Here is a 22,856-nt window from a genome sequence, read left to right on the forward strand (position 1 = left end):
AACCACCAAGATTTTGAATCAAGCAGTAAGACATGTTTGTGTGCTACAGCTGCACATGGAGGTCACAGGGTCTTTAATTCAGGCTGCTTCTGAAGATATGCCCTTATCAGAACTTCAAACTATTACCTGGTCCATTTCTTAAAGGGATCGTAATCTCTTTCTGAACTCCATCTTCAGAAAAATGAACCTAGTTATAGAGCCACTAATAGAAGTGATCTTCATGAACCAGTCTGCAAACACAGGAGAGGCACATGTCAAAGGAACAACCCACAGCCTCCTCTCACCTGGCCCCAGCAGCACATCACCTTACAGCACAAAGAAGTCATGCCTTCCACACAAAATCATTATTTCAGTTGAGTTGTCTACATGGCTTTATATTTTTTACTTAATTACCATCTTGTTTTCTGGGTTGGTGGATTTTTTGTTGTTGTTTGTTTTGTTTGATTTGGTATTTTTGGGATGGGCAACCCAATTATTCCAAACTACACTTTGTTAGTTTCATTAATGACTGAAAGTCAAGTAAAGAGCAGGAGAAAAAAAAATGCAGCTGAGAGACAGGACAACAATCAAAGAAGAGGCAGTCTAATAACTTTAGATACCATGCACAAAGGAACAAGCTCTAAGCACATTTATTTTTAACGTTAAGTCACTCTATCACGTACTAGAAGATGTCTTTTGCAGTAACAAAACCTGCCACAACATGAAAATTGCATGGGATTGGAAGCAGGCACTTGACTCCCAATCCTTCCTTCTCTCTACCTCTGCCTTTAACCCTGCACATCTTTTGTGACCATGAGATTCCACTTAAATGATTTTTAGCCAGGACAAGATACTTGGCTCCTTGTACTGCCCACTCCCTTAATTTTTACCTCAGGAGGAATCCTGAATGTACAGAAGTTACTGTCACCTCCTAGGTACGGAGCTACTGTGCAAGAGAGGAACTTCACAGCATCTTAATTCCTGCTGATCTAAGAGTTACCATCATCCTCCCCCAGCAATCATGCCACTTCAGACAAACAGAACTCAGATTAGCATTAGATAAATTCTGTGTTATGAAGTCACTGTGCTATACAGGAAATTTGTTTTCTTCTTTCTGCCTCTTCAGGACAAAGGTACCTAACTAAAAAAAAAAAAAAATAGCCACAAAAAACAACCCTGCTGTTTACTTTCAGTTATCTGTTGCAAAATTTTCTCTAACATCACCAAACATGAATTATTTAGTACTCTCCACCCTGCTGAAAGAAGAAAAGTCCCAAACTGACAACATACATGCACAGTACTGCAAAAGAAGACAGAGACAAATATTACCTTCAATTTCCTTCCCAGTGAAGGAAAAAGACAACTACTCCTCTACGTTAAAAAGAAATCCATCCAGCGGCTCTAAAAATCCATGGAAGACTAATCACAAAGGAGTTAGGGAAAGTCCTCATTTCAAAATCTGTCCCAGGGAGGGACAAATCCTGCTACGGACACTTACGCGGAAAGAGGAAGACTTTAAGACGACCATGACAGACCCACGACCGCAGAGAGCACAAAGCGCTCGGACTCCTGTGAAGTCAACGAGTAGTGAGCTCAGCCCGGACCCCGACAGCAGCCAAGGCGGACCCCGCTAGGGATCGTGGAGCGTTTAGAACACGGACTGCCTGCACAGACACGGGCAGCAGTGTCACACACACACACACACACAGACACAGCCGGAGCCAGCCGGGCCGCAGCGCGGTACTCACCCGGCGCTGCCCGCCCTCACGCAGGGCCGCCCCGCTCCCCCATGCACACGCCGCCAGCTGACGGCAGCCCGGCTGCGCTCGCTAAAATAAACCTCGCAAGTTTCTCCTCCTGCCCCCTCCCCTCCGCCGCTCCGGCGACCTGTGCGCGGGCGGGGCCGCCACCATCCCACGGGGGCCGCGGCGGTGCGAGGGTGATGGATAATGTGCGAAGTGCTGGGCGCTCGCCGGCCGAGGGGCCGGGGCGGCCTCGCCGGGCCAGCCCCCGGGTTTCGGGTTTCACGGGCAGCCGGCAGCCGGAGGAACGCGCCTGCCTTCCCGCATCCCCTGGGAATGGCAGCGCTGGGACACCGCCGGGAGCCGAGCCGGGCTCCCTGCTGTCCCTAACCCCGCCACGCTCCCAGGCGACAGCCAGAGCCTCCGCGGAGTTCTGCCGCCCCCTCGGCCTTCGCCTTTGTGCCTGGGATGCGGCTTGAGTCGGCTGAAGGCGCTGCGAGCGGCCCCGACCCATCCGCTTCCAGCAGCACCTCTGCAACTCAGCATGGCTTAGCTCTCCTTGGGGTTTTACCCATCACCTCTGCAACTCAGCATGGCTAAACTCTCCCTAAGAAGGGCTGGGGGTTTTACCCATCACCTCTGCAACTCAGCATGGCTAAACTCTCCCTAAGAAGGACTGGGGGTTTTACCCATCACTTCCACAACTCAGCATGGCTTAACTCTCCTTAAGGACTCAGGGTTTTACCCATCACCTCTGCAATTCAGCGCAGCTTAGCTGTCCTTGGGGTTTTACTCATCCGTGGTCCCGCACAACGAGGGTCCAAAGGCCGAGCTCTGGCTCGAGTGCCCAGCAGAAATCAGGGAATGAGGATGGAAGCTGCAGGCGTGTTTGGTTTTTGGGAGCTGCTGTCCCCTCCCGGGATGGCAGGAGTGATGCCTGCTCCCGGGTGACTCAGGAACCATCAGGCTGCACTCTGCTGTTCTCCATACTCAGAGAAGGACATGTAACCTCTGTCCTCCCTCCCACCCCACAGCAGTATTGGTTTTCGGTAGAAAGAATCTCTCTCGGAAAATCCTAGATGCTGTGTTTCCTGGTTTCTTCTTTCAGATCCCCATCACGAGACAAAGAGCAGTTTCTAACTCGATACCACAATGAGGTCATTAAAAAAGAAATTACTGATAATGATATTTGAAGATGGTACTACATCAAATTTTGAAGCCCAAGCAGGGTTCAGCCTACTGCACACACTAACAAAAAGATCATTCACTTTTTCAGCTACACATACCAGGCATGTGGTGTTCCCTAATGACTGGAGCTGGAAGATCTGTAGAAGCTAGAAGGACATTTTGCATGAGAATCTCAGCATCTGATGAGTACAGCTTGGAGAGATGTAGGCACACTCCCATTCTCATTTCTCACAATTCTGTGTTTGCTGGTTCCAGCTCCACCCAATGTGAAAGCACTAAAAAATCCCCAGTACCACAAGAATAGGGTACAACCTTTCAAAAGCAATCAGTTTTCTAGTTTATTCCTCAGATTTATGAGGTTTCTCAATACATGAGGTCTGAAGAATATTTACTTATATTAGTAGCAGGTGACAAACATGTCACAGCTTGCAGAAGTGATAAATGGGATACCACTGCACTGGAGAAGCTTCTACTTTTAACAGTAACAAAATAATTAATGTACCTAGTTATCCATACTGAATCAAACCTCTGAGCTCTGCCTTTCACTAATGATGCAGGAAGGGTTGGGGCCTGCAGCAGTCAGCCCAGATATCCATACATTTATAAAAAGGAGAATACCCAAGGTACTTTCCTTAGCTTCCCAGCTTTTCATGAGATAGCCAGCCAGGAAAGAGAACTAAACAAGCCATTAAACATGAGGGCTGGTCCCTGCTTCTGCCTCTGAAAAAGAAATCCACAGAGATAAAGCAAGGAGGAGGCAGAGAAACTCATTCCTGTGATCTCCCTGCCAAATGGAGAGATTTGGCCAACAGAGGTCCTCTGGATCCTCTGGATGTGGAACAGCATGCTCCATCTGGAGCTGCATGCTGCACACCACCAAAATTCAGCTTCTCCCAGGGGCTATACCAGTTTGAAGAAACCCCTGAGTCTTGCTGACTCTCTGCCAATGTAATTTTTAAAGAATAAACAGGGTGTATCATGCATGGCTGCTCAGGAAGAGAAAATAAATGTGCACAAACTTGAGATGGTGAGGAGGACAGAATTAAACACATGCACAGCAGGATACCTATGCTGGCCTTCAGTTTGCTTGGTTGCCAAATTCAGGCTCAGAGGGAGAGCAGCCAGAATGACACACTAGAGAAAACATTTTTTAGTGGGCTGGAAAGCCTTCCACCATCAAGGACCATGCCTGCTCTGTTGAGGCGCCTGTATGCATGGCAGCCTCACTTCATGCATCATAGTTAGCAACATTATTTAAAAATTTAACCCAGGCACTTCTGTAACTTTTCTCTCTGTAGTTCTGTGCCTTTATCTGAACAACAGCCATATGAAGACACAAGACCTCTTGTTTAAATTATAGGAAATTACTGTTCTGTTCCTGTGCTGTTCTCCTAAGAAAGAAGTAACCCCAGGGAAATTTCCAGCTACCATAGGAAAAGGAAAGTGGTACAATGCACTTCCTAAGCACAGGAACACACAGGAAGCAAGCTGCAGGGCAAACTGGAACTGCTGGCTGCAGCACTGGGTAAACACAGACCCCTTGGTGCTGTTCCAGCCTTGTGCTTCACAGCCTTGTGCCCACAACACAGGTGCTTTCAAAAGCTGAGCTGCAAAGCCACTCATGTCCTTGAACAACTGCACGTGTGAAATCTGGCTATCAATACAAAATTACAAACTATAACAATGAGGAGACCCTTTGTAATCAGCTTTCCTCCCTTACTTGGCTTACAGGGTGGTCACTTGCTCCTTTCTGTTCATGGTTTGCTAGCTGATACCCTTCCAAAGTTGAGGTTTAGAGCATAAACCAGTTCATATTTGCAGTTTTATGAGCATTGAAATCCTTCAGCCTGAGCTGTCTGTTTTACATGTGCATCATCAATATCCAGTCATTCATTAGCTATGTTAGGGAAAAAAGCAGTAGGAGCAGGCCTATAACTGGAAACAGCTTATCCAACATGCAATGCACAATTAAGGCAAAGAAAAGCCTGTTTTGTTGCCAGTAGCTACCAGCTCATGTCAGAACTTCCCCAATCTAATTTCTTAGATGCCAAACCTAAGTCTGAGACACTTTGTAGGCTTGACCTTTGCATGACAGGGAACTAAGATTTTCAGTCTTTGCCTCTGGAAGAACAACACATGGTTTTTGCCAGAATATTTAATGACAAAAACTAGAAACACTTTACCAAACAATCAAACAGGAAGGAGGAAATCTGCATTTGCCACAGACAGTTTGGCCCTGCTCAGCCATGGAATCCCCCTGCTCTGGGCAAACATGTTCCTAAGGCAAGTATCCATATAAACATACATATGCACAGTCTTTGTAACACAACTTCTCTGCAGACATCTATGCAGTCTGGTGAGCAAAGTGGGCAAAAGTCTAAGCAAGCAGGAAAAAACACGACTTTTTCTTCAATATAACTAAACCCAGAAGGCATCTGCTGCCCCTGCAGAATCTGTTGTCTAATACCAACAGAGAAGACTGTACTAAATTCTCTTTACATTTTTCTTCTCATCCTATTCTCACTGGTTATGTTCTTCAATAGAACAAGCTGGACAGTCATTTCCTATTCTCATTTTCATGAAAAATCAATTCATCTTATCATTAACTCACAGACAAATTCTGTCATATTCCCCCAGTGCTTGGATTATTTTGGAAGAGGCAGTATTTTTTTAATTCTAGTGTTATAACTTTTGTTGGCTATTTTTGACTACTGGCTCACCACTATTTCCTTTATTTATACAATAGGACAGCTGACAATAAGGAAAGAACTGGATTTTCAAATAGCAAGTATCATCAAAATTTAAGGCCACAAGGTAGAAAACACAACTACAGCTCACTGAATAAATATACTCCTCTATCTTTAGTCTTCAACAAGAAAAAGACAAGCCAGACTCAGAATTAAGGGACAGCACCCAGAACAGTGGCTTAAATCTGTACTGCTTCCCTAGGGACAGATTCTGCAGGATATTTCAGAAATGAGTAAAGCTGCTGACACTAAGCCATAAAGAACAGACATGCAAGTGCTCAGAGACAGGGCCAAAACCTTACATGTTGAAAATGGTTTGAAAAGTGTTAAGTTCTTCCTTCCACATACAGCAAACTTCTACTCAAAATCATCAAGAAGGTTTGAATAATTTCTGGGTCTTCTAATCTATCAAAGACTCATCTGTCCAACTGGGAATCATCTCATCCCAAATAACCCATGGGCATCCACTTCCTCCAAATGCAGCAAACTATTCCTTACCAGTTTGTAGATTTTTCTGCTTTCCCTGCCTTATAACTTGCTCCATCCCTGTGCTTGGCATCTGAGCCTGACATATAATAGTTGCACTCAGTATCATAATTCCTAGCTACATGTTCTGTTTTCCAGTCTGGATAACTGGAACTAAAGTAGGACTCTTAAGATGTGTGTGTCATACATCAAATCCCAAGAAACTATGATAACATTGATTTAAAAAAAAAAAAAAAAGGCTTTTCATCACTTTTTTCTTTCTGTGCAAGTGCTCAGAGTAACCTTGTGTTTAGGTTGGATGTCAGTATTCAGCAGAGAATTTTTCCTCCTCTTATAAGAGTCCAAACAATTTTATCTGGTCTACTTCCTTCGAGTTCAGATTGTTGAGTCTAGAGTTGTACTAAAATTATTATGAAAAACAAAACAAGGTTATTCTGGACACACAGAAGGAAGCTGATTCCACTGTGTCCTGACTGAGGAAAAGACAGTCACCCATGTAATATGTGCTTCAAATTATACAAATTCCTTAGAAGTAAGGAAGCATTAGGAGGCACAGAATAGACCTTCAGTAGCTAAAGTGATTATAAAGTGTGGCAAATGGAGGCAGAAATGTAGAAACAAGACAACCAAGATCAGGACCATCAACACAAGGCTTTAAAACTAATGTTTTTGTTAAAGCACTCAGTCACTACAAGACTTGACTCTTTCACAAGGCTGTTGCCAGGATCTCAGATTAGATTACACCACTTGGCTTTGACTTCCTAAACATCTTCCAATTTTTCTCCAAGATTACTTGGGAATTAGCCCTTACTAGTATAAACATACTATTCTTTCCCAGCTATAAAACAAATTTCATTTGGACTCACTGGACAGGTTGAAGGTAAATGACCTCATGTCTTTGGTCAGAAGCACAAAACACAAGCAAATGTATCCTTACCTGCTGCCATTCCTTGTAGGAAAAAATAAAACCCTTCCTAATGTAGTCATTCCATCAGTGAATCTTGATTTACTATTATAGGGCACAGCTCAGAGCTGCAGATTCTGAATCCTGTTTGCACAGGACAGTTTAGAACCGAAAGTTTTACTTCTATTCCTTTCTATATGGAGAGTAGAACCCTCAAATATGCAAATATAATGTTGTTTTTTTTCCAAATTTGACAATGGGCATTTAGCAGAGTACTTGTTTTCATGCAAAAATACTGTTGGGTATTTTTAAAATAAGTTAAAAAAAACCCAAATAATGGCATCTTCCTAGAAGCTGAAATTCACATGGAAATAAAGGGGGTTTTGCCTGTACCTCTTGGGAACACTGACATTGCAGAATAAGATTTCTTCTCTATAAAAATTAACATCTACACACTTATATTCTGCAATACATTATAGAAACTTCCTTGTCTATATAGCAGCTGGAGCAGCCAAGATGAAATTAGCAAGCCCAAAAATACTGGCTGTCAGGGTTAATTTCTGGTGATACACTTAAAATGTATATGCACAAGAATGCAAGCAGATGCAGACTCTGAGCAACTTCACTCTCATAAGCAGCACAGCAGCAGCTGAAGTAGAAAACTGGTAAGGAAAAAGCAGCAGAAACTAAGCAGTAGGAAAAAAAAACAAGCCCTAAGAGCTCAGAGGAGTTCACCATTGGCCAAGCAATCTTCTCAAGTCACCAAGAAGTGAATGTTTCTCATCAGCAGTAAACAGAAGCTCCTGTTTACATGGCCTCTCAATAGGCTGGATGGAAAACCAGAAACAGCCACCCCATGAAGCAGCTGTAAATTTACAAGGGAAAAGCAGCAGCCCACGGTGAACCTGGAATAATACACAGGGATAACTGCATCAAATGTGATGAACTTAACAGTTAAGGCAGCAGCTAAAGAATTCAGAAAATCCTAAACAAGGAAGTTATGTGCCACTGTGTCTGTGCTTTGCAATTCCCATTATTTCTACCAAGCTGTCTGCACACCCTGTGCAGAGGACACTCAGTCACCTGTCAAGGCTCACCTCTGAGGAGAGACATAAAAACATCACAGAGCACATCCTCCTCAGGTGACCATGTTCTCCTTCCTATGCATTCTTACAATAAAAAGCCTTTATAAAATGTACAGGTACAGTTATTGCACAAGGCACAATTTGTGTCTGTTTAAAAACACTCAAGTTCATATCTATCACAGCAATTACTTCTGCTGACATCTGCAGCCAGACATCACCCTTTGAGTCAGTCATTGCTACATTAGATCAGTAAAGAACAAGCACAGAGGGGTAGGAAGTCTGTCTCAAACAATTTGCACTAGGAAATATCTGTATTGTTTTAGTTGAGAAAACCAATAGAACCATTGCATTATATTTCACCCTGGTGGCATGTGAGGAGGAGGGGTCTAACAAAACCCACGTTTAACTGCAACAGATTCCCAGACATCAGTCCCAACCTCTTGGACTTAAGCTCTGAAGTGACAAGCTCCACTGCATGAACTACATCATTTAAGGTGCAAAGGGGAACAAAGGTAAGATGAACATGAACAGAAAAAGACAACAGGCTTAGTCACCAGGGAGAAATTAGAAATTTTGTTCTTGAAGATTTGGATAAGGCAGTTTTTAAAAAAAAAACCTCACAAATAGCTTTTTTGAGTCAGCTTTCATTAGTGCACAAAATTAAGAGTGATGGAAACAAATTATCTGTTTTGTATTAGCAAAGTATTATTTTGAAGAGTGAGTCAAAAAGGATCACTAAAATATCTTGAATTTATCCAATAAAGTTACTGTGTCAAGATTGCTACTATCAGGACTTGCACAATGCCTTACAAATAGAGCATAGCATTTCCCAGATCATGGAAATCTCACCTTTCCTCAGATGTTCTTCCAGGTTCAAGCATCCTTTCTAGCATGACTGCATCATCATGATACCAACTGTCATGGACTGAGTGTCTTGAATATATGGTACTTGCACAAAATCTAGACCTTCTATCACCAGCACATTGTATGTCAGAGGAATCTCAGTCCTTTGGTAAATCCACAGATTGTTTTCTTGCAGGATGTTGCCTGCAATATCTGTGTTCCTGGAATATCCATTAGCACTTCCTTCAAGGACAGATGCAATTATGCATATCAGTGGGGGGATAACATCCAGCATCTTACTACTGCAACAAATGTTTCCAGATAAGTTATTTCCTACCCCTCTGAATAGCTTACCCATCAGTGTGCCATGAACTAATATATCATGATGTATTAATATCACTGATTGGAATCTGCAACGCACAACATATACTTCATCTAATTCCTTCCAGGAGATTCACCATCTTTCTGTTAGTGTTATGATACTTTCCTATTACCCTAGCACTGAAAATGCTTTTAATTAAGGCTGCTGTTGCTGTCTTTCATTTTACTTTTTAAAGTTTTATTTTATTGGTGATAAGTGATGATCAGTAAATGTCTGGACTTCTTTTAGCCATGTATTAAGGCATATCTCTGCAGTTAGTCTAGTTAGGTATCCAGGGGAAAAAATTATTGAGAATTGTTCAGTGTCTCACCAAAATATGAATCACTTGGCCTTAGTGAATGACTGCTTCTGTTCCACTGTGGTCCTGACTAGAAGAAACTGGAATAGAAGTTCCAGTGATCACAGCTCAGATGCTTTTGCTAGTGGGCTGTTTGCTAAGTTTCACTAGCAGTTCTTGCTGCACTTGATCTTTAATGTGTGATGCATTTTTTTACAGTACAGTAAATCTGGTCTTACTAAGACCAGAGACTTACAGAGTAAAGCCAAAAGATGAGATTTATCTCATTGGAAAAGATAGGATGCAATACCATTCATATTTGTGGATTGCTGATCCTAATTTTCATGGTAAACTTGGTTGCCCCTGGAGTACTGGGAAGCTGAGAACTCAAAGCTGCAGCAGCGTTTGCCAATCCTCATCGTGCATTTCACAGGAGTAGCAGGTAAGAAAAGCTTGAGGATTTTCCAATTAAAACCTTCCAATTCCAACAGGTGATTCAAGCAATAGATAGTTCTAGCAATAGATTAAGCATTAACAGAAAACACAGCAGCCCAAAGTAATTTCTCCCCCTTTCTTTTGGATGCATCCTAAGGCATGACTGATAAAGACTTCAGTCTTAAACAGTGGCATTTACTTCCAAATACCAGGGAGAGTTCTTGAGCCATTTGATTTTAATAGCAAAAGTAAGGTTTTTACCTTTAGAGTCAAAAAGCCCCACTTGCCACTCAGCACACTCCTTTTGGATCAAGCATAAATGGGAACCTCTTTCAGCTATCCTATACATAAAAGCCATTCTAGTTACTGTCCATTCTTCTTCCACATACAGGCTGTTTTCAAGGCCAGTCAATTGACTCCAGGTACTTGAGATGTATTTTATGCCTTCCAGGTGCTTAATAAAAACCTTTCAGCAGAAAACAACCCCTCAACTAGCTCTTGGGTTTCTCTTGCAATACCATTGTCATCTCTTCTTTTTCCCTTGAGAGCTCCCTAGGGATAGTCCACTTTTCATCAGGACCTTTTACCCAAGAGTAGCCCTGCCAACAGGAACAGGATTTTTACATTTAAATGTTTTAAAGTTTAATGTTCTGCTTGCCACAGAGGTCTGTCTTCAGCCCTTGTTGCAATTTCCCCAACATGACACAAAATAGATTCAGTGAGAGTGGAGGTGATGCTGTGAGCAGAGACTATGTGAAATCAGAGAGACAAATGAAGCAACATAACTGGATACCTAATCATGGCAATAAAGGCTGCTGCACTCATCTCCACATGCCTCATTTAGTTTTATGAGTATTTTCCAGAACCTAATGTATGCCTGATGACCTGTGTACTCAAAGTTTTTAATTCCAGAGATTTTATTAAAGTGTCATGGGAAGCGACCTCCTCCTCTAGGCAAGCAGCCACAGAAACGAAACGGGTCACTTCTTGTAACAATGAGGTAATTAAGGCTATTTCTTCTAGAAGGAAAAATAACTTCCCTTCCTTAAGTACTCAGAATAATGCTTTAGAGTCACAAAAACGGTGGGGATTACTACTTCAATGCAGTATAATCCAGGACAGATGACAAACCAACCCCCCATTTTTTTGGCCCCACTATTGCATCGTGCAATTTAACCAGTGCTGGTGAATTTTGCATTAAATACATATATAAAGGACCTGGCACACAGGTTATATTGGGTTGTTGGGTTTTTTCTTTTTAATTTAATCTCATTTTTGCAGTCCATACTGCAAGCACTGAGGTTATTGCTTGTGCCTCACAAGCAAGCTACAACAGTCAAACCCTTGCTGCTCCCCAGCTTCCTCAGTGCTGTGGAAGAAGGCTCCTGGAACAGACATCAGATCCAAAAATGGCAAAACTGAGATCACACCTGGTATCTCCAAAACTAAGAAACTCACAGCTGCTCCCAGATGGCCTTGGTTGTACTGTTTTTCTCATTGTGAGGGAAGCTGACACCTCTCACTCTTTGAAGACAGGAACATTTCTAAGTCAATACACAATTCCAGCATTTAGACTCTACAGGAAATGCTGAAAAACAAGGGAGTGACCTGGGAGAGGCTCCCAGTGATTCACACCTGCCTCCAACTGTGCATCACTGTCTGCATCAGGTATGGGGGAATAGAAATTAATGGATAAGAATGCATATTAAATGCCAACAGCTAGCAAGTGAGACTAAACAAGCAGATAAATAACACAAAGCAGAAATTACACTTCAGAAAGTACCTTCAGGTTTCCTTTCCTTGTGTGTCTGACCACCTCTGCAACCTCATGTGTCTCTGCTGATCCTCTATCTTTTCTACCTATCTGTCTTTTTTACCTCCATTTAGGGAGAAGCAGTTCTGAAAGACTTTTAGGCAGCAGCAAACAGAAATTGTCCACTTAGGATACCTGCAAGGAGCATTTTCCAACAAACAATGGCTGATAGAGGAATAGCATCATATGCCTCATCTCCACCAAGCCTTTCACTGGAAGTTCCAAGCACTAACAAGTTAAAAGCTTCTCCTCTTTTTAACCCTTTTTCCTGCTAAGGCACTTTCCCCCTGCCCTAGGCTAGGATATTACAGTAAATGCCCATGAGGTTGTATTTTGTGAATCTCTAGCTCTGAGGTAAAACTTTTTCCATCAGCCAAAAATAAACACAGACTAGTCTCTGTGAGTAACAGAAGAGCTGTGTGATCATAATACTTACTGAGCCCTGTTTCACCCAAGCTCCCCTTGCCCACACAAGCCCCCATCACCCATCTAATTATGATCAAACAATACCGACTGAGGAGCAGGAAGAAAATGTAATTGGTTACACAAGAAACTTGCTGTGGAACTGGATCATGCTGCATCTACCATTAAGCCTGCAGTGGGATTCAAATCCCTTTCAGAGAGGCTGCCAAAACCCTTGCCAGCTCTCAGCCAGAACCAAGCTGTCAAACACAGACCAGGGCTTTGTAGCAACCAGAGCCTTCCTGCTTGACAGACCTTGGGGACCAGAAGCAACAGAAAATGCAATACTCTTGTGACTGGCTTCCCTGCCACTCCCAGCACGTTGCTACACTGCTAACATGATAACAGAGCTGAAAAATTCAGAGTAGGAAAATACATCCCAGACTGTAAAACCACTCCTACCTGATGCTTGCCTACAAGTCATGCATAGTCAATCCTGTAAATGGAATATTTCAGCAAAACTGGATGCTAAAAGAAAACCCCAAAACAAAAAAACACTGTTACTTCTCCCCCTTCAAAAAATACTGTAATTGTGGTTTTGGGAACTTAGGGATACTGCAGTGGTAACGTCCTGTTAATTTCATTTCTTCAACCTACCTGGCAAGTCTCAAAAATGAGACAGATGTCATGAGTGGGATAAACAGAGAGCAGGATCCAGCCCAAAAAAAGCAATGAGCTAGGGGCCTTGAGATTTGAGTTCTAGTCCAAGTTTCTGCCAGCCAAGCAAATCTGGGAAACCCATGCTGCTATTCTATGTCTTTCTTCTTCCTCCCCCACTTCTTACACATCTGTTTCAACTTAAGCTCTCCAGGACAATGACTCTCTGTTGCTACAATGCCCATCATGTTGTGCTTCCATTAGGAAGCAACAAAAACCTTATATGAGTGTAGGATACCCAGGCTTAGTTCTCAAAGGTTCTGGCACAGGATTTTATTTTCTCTATTTGTTGCTGCAGGGAAACAGGATGAAGTCACCCACTCATTGCACTGGAGGCAAAGTAAAGAGGAATTTGGACTGTGAATCCCATCTCGACAGATCAGGAAACACATCTTCAAGTAACTGTATAGAGCACAATAATGCCTTGCCAACTTTTACCCACACCATAAAAATCAGAGACAACTCTTTTTTTTTTTCCATATTTGGTGATATGTAGATGGTCTGGAAAAGGGAAGTGAAAAGTAATGCAGTATTGGTCCCACTTTGTGGGGTGAACCTCTCAAAAGAGCAAATGAGAAGTGGACTCAGTAACTAAACTCCTTCAAAGCCTGTGACCCAGCTCTATGCTACAGGAGGGCAATAAAAACCCCACCAAAATACAGCAGAGTGCTTCACTGACCTATCTGTGAGCATCTACCTGCAGCAACTCCCTGATTTTTGAAATGATACTGGCATGAAAAGGGGCATAGGAAGAGGCTCCCAAAGAGGAAATGGATATCCCACAACACAGGTGAGGGTTTAGAGGAGCAAGCAAAATCATTGACTGAGCAGAATCATGTCTGCTCAGTCAGATATGTACTGCTAGACAGGCCTGGTATCTCCTGCCAAAATGCACTGCACTGCTGCTGCTTTCATACTACTTTACAAATATTTTGAATCACTTTATCCATCATCCTGTCTCCTATGAACTCAAAGGTTAAATGCTCTTGCACACCACCTGCAGACCTTTCTCTGTACCAGGAAACATTTCTATTAATTACACTGAGCATGTGTCATCATCAGGATAAGAAATACAGGACTGGTAAAGAAAAGAACTGGGAGGGTGAATTATAAGCTTTGGCTTCATAAGATGAAGTAGCAAAGCAAAAATCTAATACAAGTGAATCACAGTTGATTTTAATAAAATGTAATTACATTAATCATTTGGACATTTCCTGGGGAAGAAGAAGCAAACCAAACTACAGTGACATCACAGAGCATGAAAATCTTTTTAGCAGAATGAAGAGCTTTTTGTCCTTGCTTAACCTTCATCACTCAAAGCTGAAAAGACAGCCTTTAGCATTCACATTACCAGGAGCAGTCCACAGGAAAACTTCACCAGATCATAAGGCAAACTCTCCAGGCCTTTACCTTGTTACAGAATTTTAGTCTGCAGTCTCATTTTGCAAGTATTTTGTAAATACTTGCAAAATGTAAAATACTTGATGGCACAGGCTGAGATGTCATTAATTATGTGAGTTGCTTTTGTGAATATTATTGTCAAATAACTGTTTATATTATTTTCAGGCTGAAAGCAAGCATTTATTTTATATTGGCTGCTCAGTTTTAATGGAAAATCCAAACATTTTGTGTATGAGATGATGTATGACACATTTTGTTATGAGCATGGGGTGAGATGCAACCAGTGATAATTGTGACAGAATGCAATAGACAGGAAAGAGGTGCCATGGATAGAAAAGTAAACAATTTAATTGACTTTTAAATTGATTGGCTTCTGAAAAGCTGCAATTGATTTCCTAATATGGGCAGGATGGCCACAATTCAATATCTAATTCCATCTAATTCCATGTACAATATCTAATTCCAGATTTTTTTAAGGAAGGATTGATTTGCTTTGGGTACTTTTACTTAGCAGCTTTCCTGTCAAATGAAAAGATTTTTATTTCACTGACAAGAATAGGATGGAAAGACTCCAGTGGTTTGAGGCAGTTGAGGGGTTGGGTTTTTTGGGAGGTGTATGTCAAGCTCAGGGTAAAAAGATTATTGCAATATCAGACCATAAATCCTGAGAGATTTCTAAATATATTTCAAGGCCAGATTTTCAATTTCCATGAAGCATATAAACTAAAGTAGAAAGGGGGAGTTTTTACTGACACGATAAAGCACTTAGACATGGGCTGGTGGTTTGCAATGTCACCTGGACCCTTCCAATGTTTTTTTTCTTTCCTAAAATTACAAATTTGCTGCATTAAAGCAGCAATCCCAGGAAACCACCTAAGTCACTGATACAACTTACATACCTACGTTCTCTCAAAATCTCAATCACACACCATTTTTTCTAAGACTCAAAATTTGCCAACTCTTCTCACCCTCCTTTCACCAAACCCAAGATTCCCAGGCCAGTCTGAGATGTTCAGGGCAGTTGGTTCCTGCCTTTTTTCCACACAACTCACACTTCCAGTGTGTAATATCACTTCCATGAGGATTTTACTATTTCTGCCCTGTGAAATAAATCCAGTGATCAAGCAAAAAGGACAAGAGCACTGAAATGGGCCTAAGTGAAAACCTATGCCTCAATAATCAAGTGTATTGATGAAAGCAATAATTGTTGTCTGAATCACAGTTATTTCTATTCAAGCTGTCCCCACAAGGGGCCATACCAAACTTGTCCACTTGAACTAGTCCTAACAACAAGGAACCCTAGATCAAAGTGGCCATTTCATAGCCTCAAACACTTTTCCAACACTTAATTGATATTTCTGAACCTGCAACAAAAATAAAATCTATTCTTTTCCAGCATGTCAAGCAAAGACAGCTGTTTGCTTCATCAGGGCAGGTCACCACGAGTTAACATTCAGCTGCCAAGCATGAACACGTTTGACAATTATTTCAGTGCTACAAACTGTGCACAAGTCTCCCATTTCTGTGATTAAGTACTGAATGCCTCATTAAGTGAGAGCACACACCGGTGACAATTACAGCCTGAGGTGCTGAAAAACCTCACACTAGAGTTTCCCCTTTATCACTAGGAATAGGCCACACCAAGCTCCACACATAAGTTTTTCAGATCCATAAACTGAGCAAATTGCTGGTGCATAAGGGCATTTAAATTCAGCCACACACAAAGCAAAAAAAAAAAAAAAAAACAAAAAAAAAAACTCAAAAACAACTACAATTAACTCCTAAGCAAATAAAAAGACATGCCCTCAATTTCATTTGGGATCCTTTTCTTTATATTTTCATGATACTTTGTACAACTGCAGAGTGTTCTGTGTATCTCAGCTTTGTCATAAGACATAACACGTTATTTCATCACCACCTCCTGTTTATGTTGCCAATGGTGAACTAGTAAAAGTACAAGTCTAAGGTTTGACAGTGGGGACTGATGACAGCTCTGTCATTGTTGTCAAACTATAAAGCCCTCAACAGTTTGCAGCAGAATGAAATTAGGGTAGACATTGACTTCCCTCTGTGCTATTCCATTGTTCATTTTCCTCTGGACTATCCCTGTTGCTTAGCCTTATCCAATTTCCTCAGGACATGATAGAGAGACATAGTACATATTGAAATAGCTTCTGCTATTATCTGACTACCAGGAGAATGGAAAAATAAGAAAAAGGCTGAAACCATGCTGCTGAACTTCTCTTGATGGTGGTGTTCTCCTTTTTTTAAATGGAATCTTGCCCTACAATAGCATCTGTGTTTCATCACCCCTTGCTCAGCTTCTCTGAAGCGTGGCTTTCCTTTGGGAATTTTCTGCTTAGAATACAGGAATACAGTGGGAGCACTAGCATGAAGATGTGCTCCTTGCAAGAGCTTAGTTTGATGGAAAAAAGCACTAGAGTATGTTTTATGCTCCTGCAAACCATTGGGACTACAGCTAGTGCAAAGCTGACCATGAGGTAATAATTAGCATCTCACAGCAACTTTACAAAGCATGAAATTAAAATTTGGATAACAAAGAGCAAAGATTGGAAGCAGTCCACTGTCCAGAGTCTGGAAATGTCTGAATCAAATTGTGGTGTTGCTCCATGGTCTGTAAATTCTTGGGAGTTGTAGTATTTCAATGATGCTTTTAGTTACAACTGATATTCATTTGGAGGTTTTTTGTTTGACTTTTTTTTTTTTTTTTCCTTTTTTGCAGTTTTCAGCTGCACTATGAAGGACTGAATGTGAAAACTACAGCATGAGAGAGTTCTGCTAACAAGTTACCACAATTTGCATTGTCACAAAACCATAACAAATTTCCAGATTTCTTTGTGATCAAACCCACAGGAACTGTAATTGTCCTTGCAGCAACCATGTAAGTGCTAACCTTTCAAAAATTCATCCATACCCATCATCATATTCTGTTTTCCTCTGTGTTAACATAAAAAATAAAAGGTCTTGTAAGGTTTCTGTCAACTATTTTTCACCTCTTCAGAAGCATTATAACAATTTTTTTTCTTCAGCTGAGTGAACTGAGCCACAAGGACTGAAATGTTCCACGCACAAAAAAATAAAAACATTTCACGATTAAAAGAAACCAGATTTAGTTCTTTGTTATAACTCCTAGTCATTCCTCTACTTTATCCCTTTAATTATTTGGTATTTCTTCATCTAAGCCTGTTAGAGAAGCTAAGCTAGATGTAGCATACTTAATTAAAGCTGAGCTTCAGCATTCAGCTCTTTCCTATCTGGAAATTGCTATTATGAGACTCTTGTTGACCAAACAAGAACACCAATGCTCTCTTATGACAGAGCTGCTGATGAACTAAGAAATACTCCTCTCATTAAAGGTGCAGCCATCTCACTTAGCACTTCAGGTCATTGAAATCACTAGGGGGGAACTTCCTCCTGAAAGAATAGCCCTAGATTTGTGGTGACTAAAGAGGAGCTGATGCTTTAAGTGTTGAAAGGAGGTGTGCAAATATTAGATGATTGTAAATCCGCTTAAGAAAGTGTAAGGCTGTCCAGGCCAACTGTTGCAAGACATTATTCATTTACACAACTTAACAGCTCAGCATTCCTCCTGAATGCTATAGCCCCCCTGTCAACACAGGCAGTGTATTCTTTTGCTAGACACACAGAAAAGTCAACTTTAAAAGTCAATACAAATGCAGCCATGATTCTTCAGTAAAAACTTCATTTTTCTGCCTTTGGGAAATAGAAAACAGTTATTTCCTAGGCAGGAATATTGCTTTCTTAGCCACGTGCCACCCTGGGGCCATGTACAAACAAGCAAAACACAACAGAAACTGCAAAGGCAACACATAGATTCTGTGCCACATGCTAAAACACTGCTCTGCACAGCAGTTCTGCCTTGCTCTAAAATGGATTAAACAATTCAGTGCATCATGCAGGCTTTCTTCCATCTGTGTCATGACAAGAGCAGCACAGGTAAGAGTCTACTCTTAAAATAAAAGCATATGTTATAGCAATGTAATTATGCTCTGGACATAATTTGGTTGTCCATTTAGTCAACAACAAGGAATTCATCATCCTGCTCACTCTGAACATCCAGTGCTGCTTGAAGAAAATGAAAACAGGATCTTGGAGTCCAGGACTGCTGTGCAGCCAGAACAGTACACAAGCTCTGCTCTCCAAGCACCAAAGCACGGCTGTTGTGGTCTAGGAAGAACATCTGACACAACTTTTCACCAAGGAACCAAAAATTCACATTTCTGATAGCATTGACAGCAATCTAAAAGCTGGCCTTAGCTAGGATGAAAGTTCAATACTCAGAGTGCCAAACAAATGATTATTTGTTAAATGCAGAGAAAAAAAGGAAAATAAAATAAAATCTTTCTCCCACAGGCACTACTCCCTAGTTTGCTTCTCCTTACAAAAATTATCTAATATTTCAGATATCTATCAAAAGTGTTTTCCACCTATTATTCATCTCCATGTTTCTAGATCCATCATCACCAGCTTATTTGAAACTCTTCTGTAAGGGATCTCTAGCACATTTAAGCTCCCCTAAAAGCTCAGTACCATTAACCTTCAATTAGTACAGATTCCTACAATGGAAATTGCCTTATCAGTGCTAACACAGCAGTAAGCCTATTCCAATAGCTGATTTTAGGGGGTTTAACTAGAACATAATTTCATGTAGCTTTAATAATCCTTTATAATCTAAAATAATCTAAGAACTTTGCAGTCTAAATGATGCAATCTGGGCATTCCTTGATGTTAAGACTCTGCATTTTCTTTCCTCTTCCAACTTCAAGCAACATTTAATGGAAAATTACAGCTAATTTTCCTCCCAGCCCAAAATCCCATACCAAAAAAGGTAAACATGCTCCTTTACCATTTTCCAAGAACAGACAACATTGGCAAGATTCCCACACATTCTTTTTCATTTATTATGTGCTCTGTCCTAGCTTTCACAGGTATTAGCAAAACAATAGCTCAAGTTATGTCCTCACCTTCCAGATGGTGAAAGATAAAACCATCCAATGGCCATGGTTTCCTTTAGAAGCAATAATTGCCCTAACATGCTACACTGTGTGTTTGCTAATTAGACAAAACTCCATGCACATACTCACATCAACACAAGGATTCTGGGCCATTTGTTGCAGAGCTCTCCTAGCCACATTTGAAGCTACTCCTGTAGATAAAATACTTCTTTGTATTAAAAAGAATACACAGACAAGTATCTGCAAGATAAGCCTCCAGGCCTCTTGGTATCAGCAGCAATATTTCAGCAGTGTTATTCAGCATTACTCAGCCTTGCACGGGGCCTCTGCAGTAGCTGAGTTTCCCTACTGGCTGTTACATGTAATTTTTATGATCCACTTCTACAGCACTAGAGGCTCCCCCCATCAGCACCATCACACAGAGCACCTCCAGAGCTGCACTTTTAAGGGCTGGTGCTGATGGCTGGGAGCTCAGCTGAGCTGCTGGCAGCTCATGAATGCAATGGTGCCATTCCTCTGCTTGACTTGACCAACAGACCCCATTTGTGGCCATTTTGGGCTGAGTCACTTCAGAAGGGTCAGACAGACCAGGAAACTCACACAAAGAGAGGGAGCTTCAAAACACATCTTAAGCTGTTCTCTGCAAAAGCAGCATGCAATGATTTTCTGTGTAAAATTTAGGATATTCTCTTTTTATCCATATGGAGCAAATATTTTTAGGTAGACCTGCATCATGGATACCTGAACTGCTCACTTCATTTTGTTTTGGAAATTACTCATCCCTGTTACAAAAATCATCATTGCTCTTGCATTCACTCTAATCTTTACATGAAATCTATATAATAAAGCAAGCTTAAGTAACTGGCTGAAAAAATTGAAGCCTGAAAAATGTAAAAAAGGGTTCAGAGCATGGTTGAAAATCATCTGAGCTGACCCTGGAAGCTTCTAAGGAACTTCTCAATGCCATGTCTAACCATAATTAGGAATTTCCTGCAGTCTCTGAAGTATGGTCCATGAGAAAAATTAGGAGATACTGGAAAAAGGGTCAGCAATTTGCTGGTGAAAAAATACCATCTTGCACAAGAGCTATATTAACAGTAGAATACAGTGGAAACAGCATGGATCTGAAACATTTGGTAAGGCATACTGAGAAAAAACTAAGCAACATCCAGTCACCACTAAACTATTTCATCAGAGAGGAAATATTTACCAATAAACTTCTTTTAAAAAAAGTTACATCAACTGGCAATACTTGGTAAAGACAAGACAGACATGAACAAGTATAGCTAGACAAATTTCTGAGACCCAGCAGGTGTGTCTGCTGCCCACAGGAGGGTTTTAAAATTAGGTCAAACATGTGTCTTCACAGTTGTTTTGCTCAAACATGTGCTGAGCCTGTATCCTGGGAGTTCAGACTGGACACCAGGAAAAGATTCTGAGAGAGTGGCCCAGTGAGAAAGTGAGTGGTGAGTGGAACAGGCTCCCCAGAGAAGTGGTCATGGCACCAAGCCTGACAGAACTCAGGGAGTGTCCGGATGATGCTCATGGTCATATGATTTAGTTTTAAATAGTCCTGTGAAGAACAGGGAAAATCACAATGTCTTTGTGATCTTTATGGGACCCTTCCAACATGAGATATTCCATGACTATTACAGGCCTGGTCTGGCCCCACCAAGTACTGTTTGTCCTTCATCCAAAGCATAAGGATAACAAGCAGCAGCTTCACTAGTTAAAACAATTTTAGAATAACCTGTTTTCCTCAGCCTAGTCTAGATTACTAGTCTGACTTTTTCAATCTTACTTCACAGAAAATGGTTGCTACTTAAAAGTTAATGAAGGCTAGAGTTACAGCATCCCCCAGCACCAAAGTACAAGCACAAAACATAAGGTATGTAGAGCACTGGTTCTTTGGGTGAGGAAAAAAGAGCATTTCATACACAGATTTTCACTGATGAACCTGCAGCTTCAACAGACTGCATAACACAGAGGTGTCCAGTGGTTCTAGTCCTGTTTAATATTTTGAATGATGATGTGGGTGAGGAGATTGAGTCTACCATCAGGAAATTTGCAGATGACACCAAGCTGGGTGGGAGTGCTGATCTGCTGGAGAACAGGAGGGCTTTGCAGAGGGATCTGGACAGGCTGAGGCCAACACCATGAGGTTACACAAGAGCAAGTGCAGGTTGCAGCTGGGTCACAACTCCAGGCAGCATCACAGTCTGAGGGAAGAGTGGCTGGAATATGGTCCAGTGGAAAAGGACCTGGGGGTGCTGGTTGACACTGTGTCCAGCAGTGGCCAGGTGCCAAGATGGGCAGTGGCACCCTGCCTGGATCAGCAATAGTGTGGCCAGCAGGAGCAGGCAGGGGTTGTCCCTCTGCACTGGGCACTGGTGATGCCACACCTGAAATGCTGTGTCCTGTTCTGGGCCCCTCAGTTTGGGAAGGAAAACTGATGTTCTGGAGCAGGTCCAGAGACAGGCAGCAAGGCACCCACTCAGCCAGACTCATGAGAGTGTTTTTCACCCTTGCACATTTGCTGGCCTTCTCTATGGATGCTGATTTTCCTGCCCAGTTGTGATTATCCCCTCACAGAGCATTGCCCTCGTGTCTCTGCCTACAGTGAATCCAAGTGTCTGATAAAGGAGCACAACTGCACCAAGAGAGTCACTTAACTGGAGTGTTTTAGCTGGCAGGAGGCTGCACTCCAGCAGGCTGATTACAAAACCTCCAAGGCAATAGTAACTCAACTCTGATAGCCAGAACATTGCCAGAATTACAGTAGTATTTCATCTCTGAAAGGAGTTGTTCATTATCTTGCCCAATGATCTCATCTCAGGATCCATCACTCGTTTGTTCAGTTGTTTTTCTTTTTACTGCAGTATCTGGAGCTTAAATCATGAGCTCTTTTAAAAAGGGCCATCTTGACTGAGCCAAACTACAGAGGCATATAAAGCAAGATGCAAAAGTTCAGTTCAGTTTACTTCAGAGCTTCTTCAGCTTATCAGAGTGGGAAGGTAGCAAAAGAAGACTAACTGCACACAAGAGGCTCCCCTTGGCTGGTGCTTGTGCTCCCAAAGGTGGGACAGCTGACCTAAATCAGGCATAAACCCCAGCAGCCTCTCCTCACCCTTCTCTCAGTTAAACTCTTATACAAAATGGACTTTCAGGTGGGAAGCACCTGCACCAAATCAGACATCCAGCCCAGCACAAACAGAGCACTCTCCAGGTATAAAAACAAAGAGAAGAGTGTACAAGACAAAAGGTCACAAAGCTGGCAAAGCCCAAAATTTGCATTTCTACTCCTGAAAAGCTTCTCCTGCACCAGGAATGTCCTCTGGGAATGCCAATATGGGACAATGTTCATGCTCTACTTAACCCAGGGAAGCATTTCAACTATAGTTAGACTAGATGCTCATCTGCAACCTGAGTTCTACTGTGATCCCAGAGTCTTCTCAGTT

The 22,856-nt window shown here is 41.8% G+C and overlaps 1 protein-coding gene across 3 annotated transcripts in view; it reads right to left on the bottom strand.

Moving 5' to 3' along the window:
* The window catches only part of ARHGAP24 (Rho GTPase activating protein 24), a 180,395-nt gene extending 178,411 nt beyond the window's left edge, over positions 1-1,984 (bottom strand). Inside the window, exon 1 of one of the 3 annotated variants that reach the window (XM_056489934.1) lies at positions 1,728-1,984. The gene's annotated coding sequence lies outside the window, so the exon portion shown is untranslated. Of the gene's footprint in view, positions 1-1,308 lie in introns of all 3 variants that reach the window. The other 2 variants (XM_056489935.1, XM_056489937.1) reach the window with 2 other exon arrangements.
* Positions 1,985-22,856: the final 20,872 nt, after the last annotated feature.

Source organism: Oenanthe melanoleuca, chromosome 4, assembly GCF_029582105.1.
Source record: "Oenanthe melanoleuca isolate GR-GAL-2019-014 chromosome 4, OMel1.0, whole genome shotgun sequence".
Taxonomy (NCBI): Eukaryota; Metazoa; Chordata; class Aves; order Passeriformes; family Muscicapidae; genus Oenanthe; species Oenanthe melanoleuca.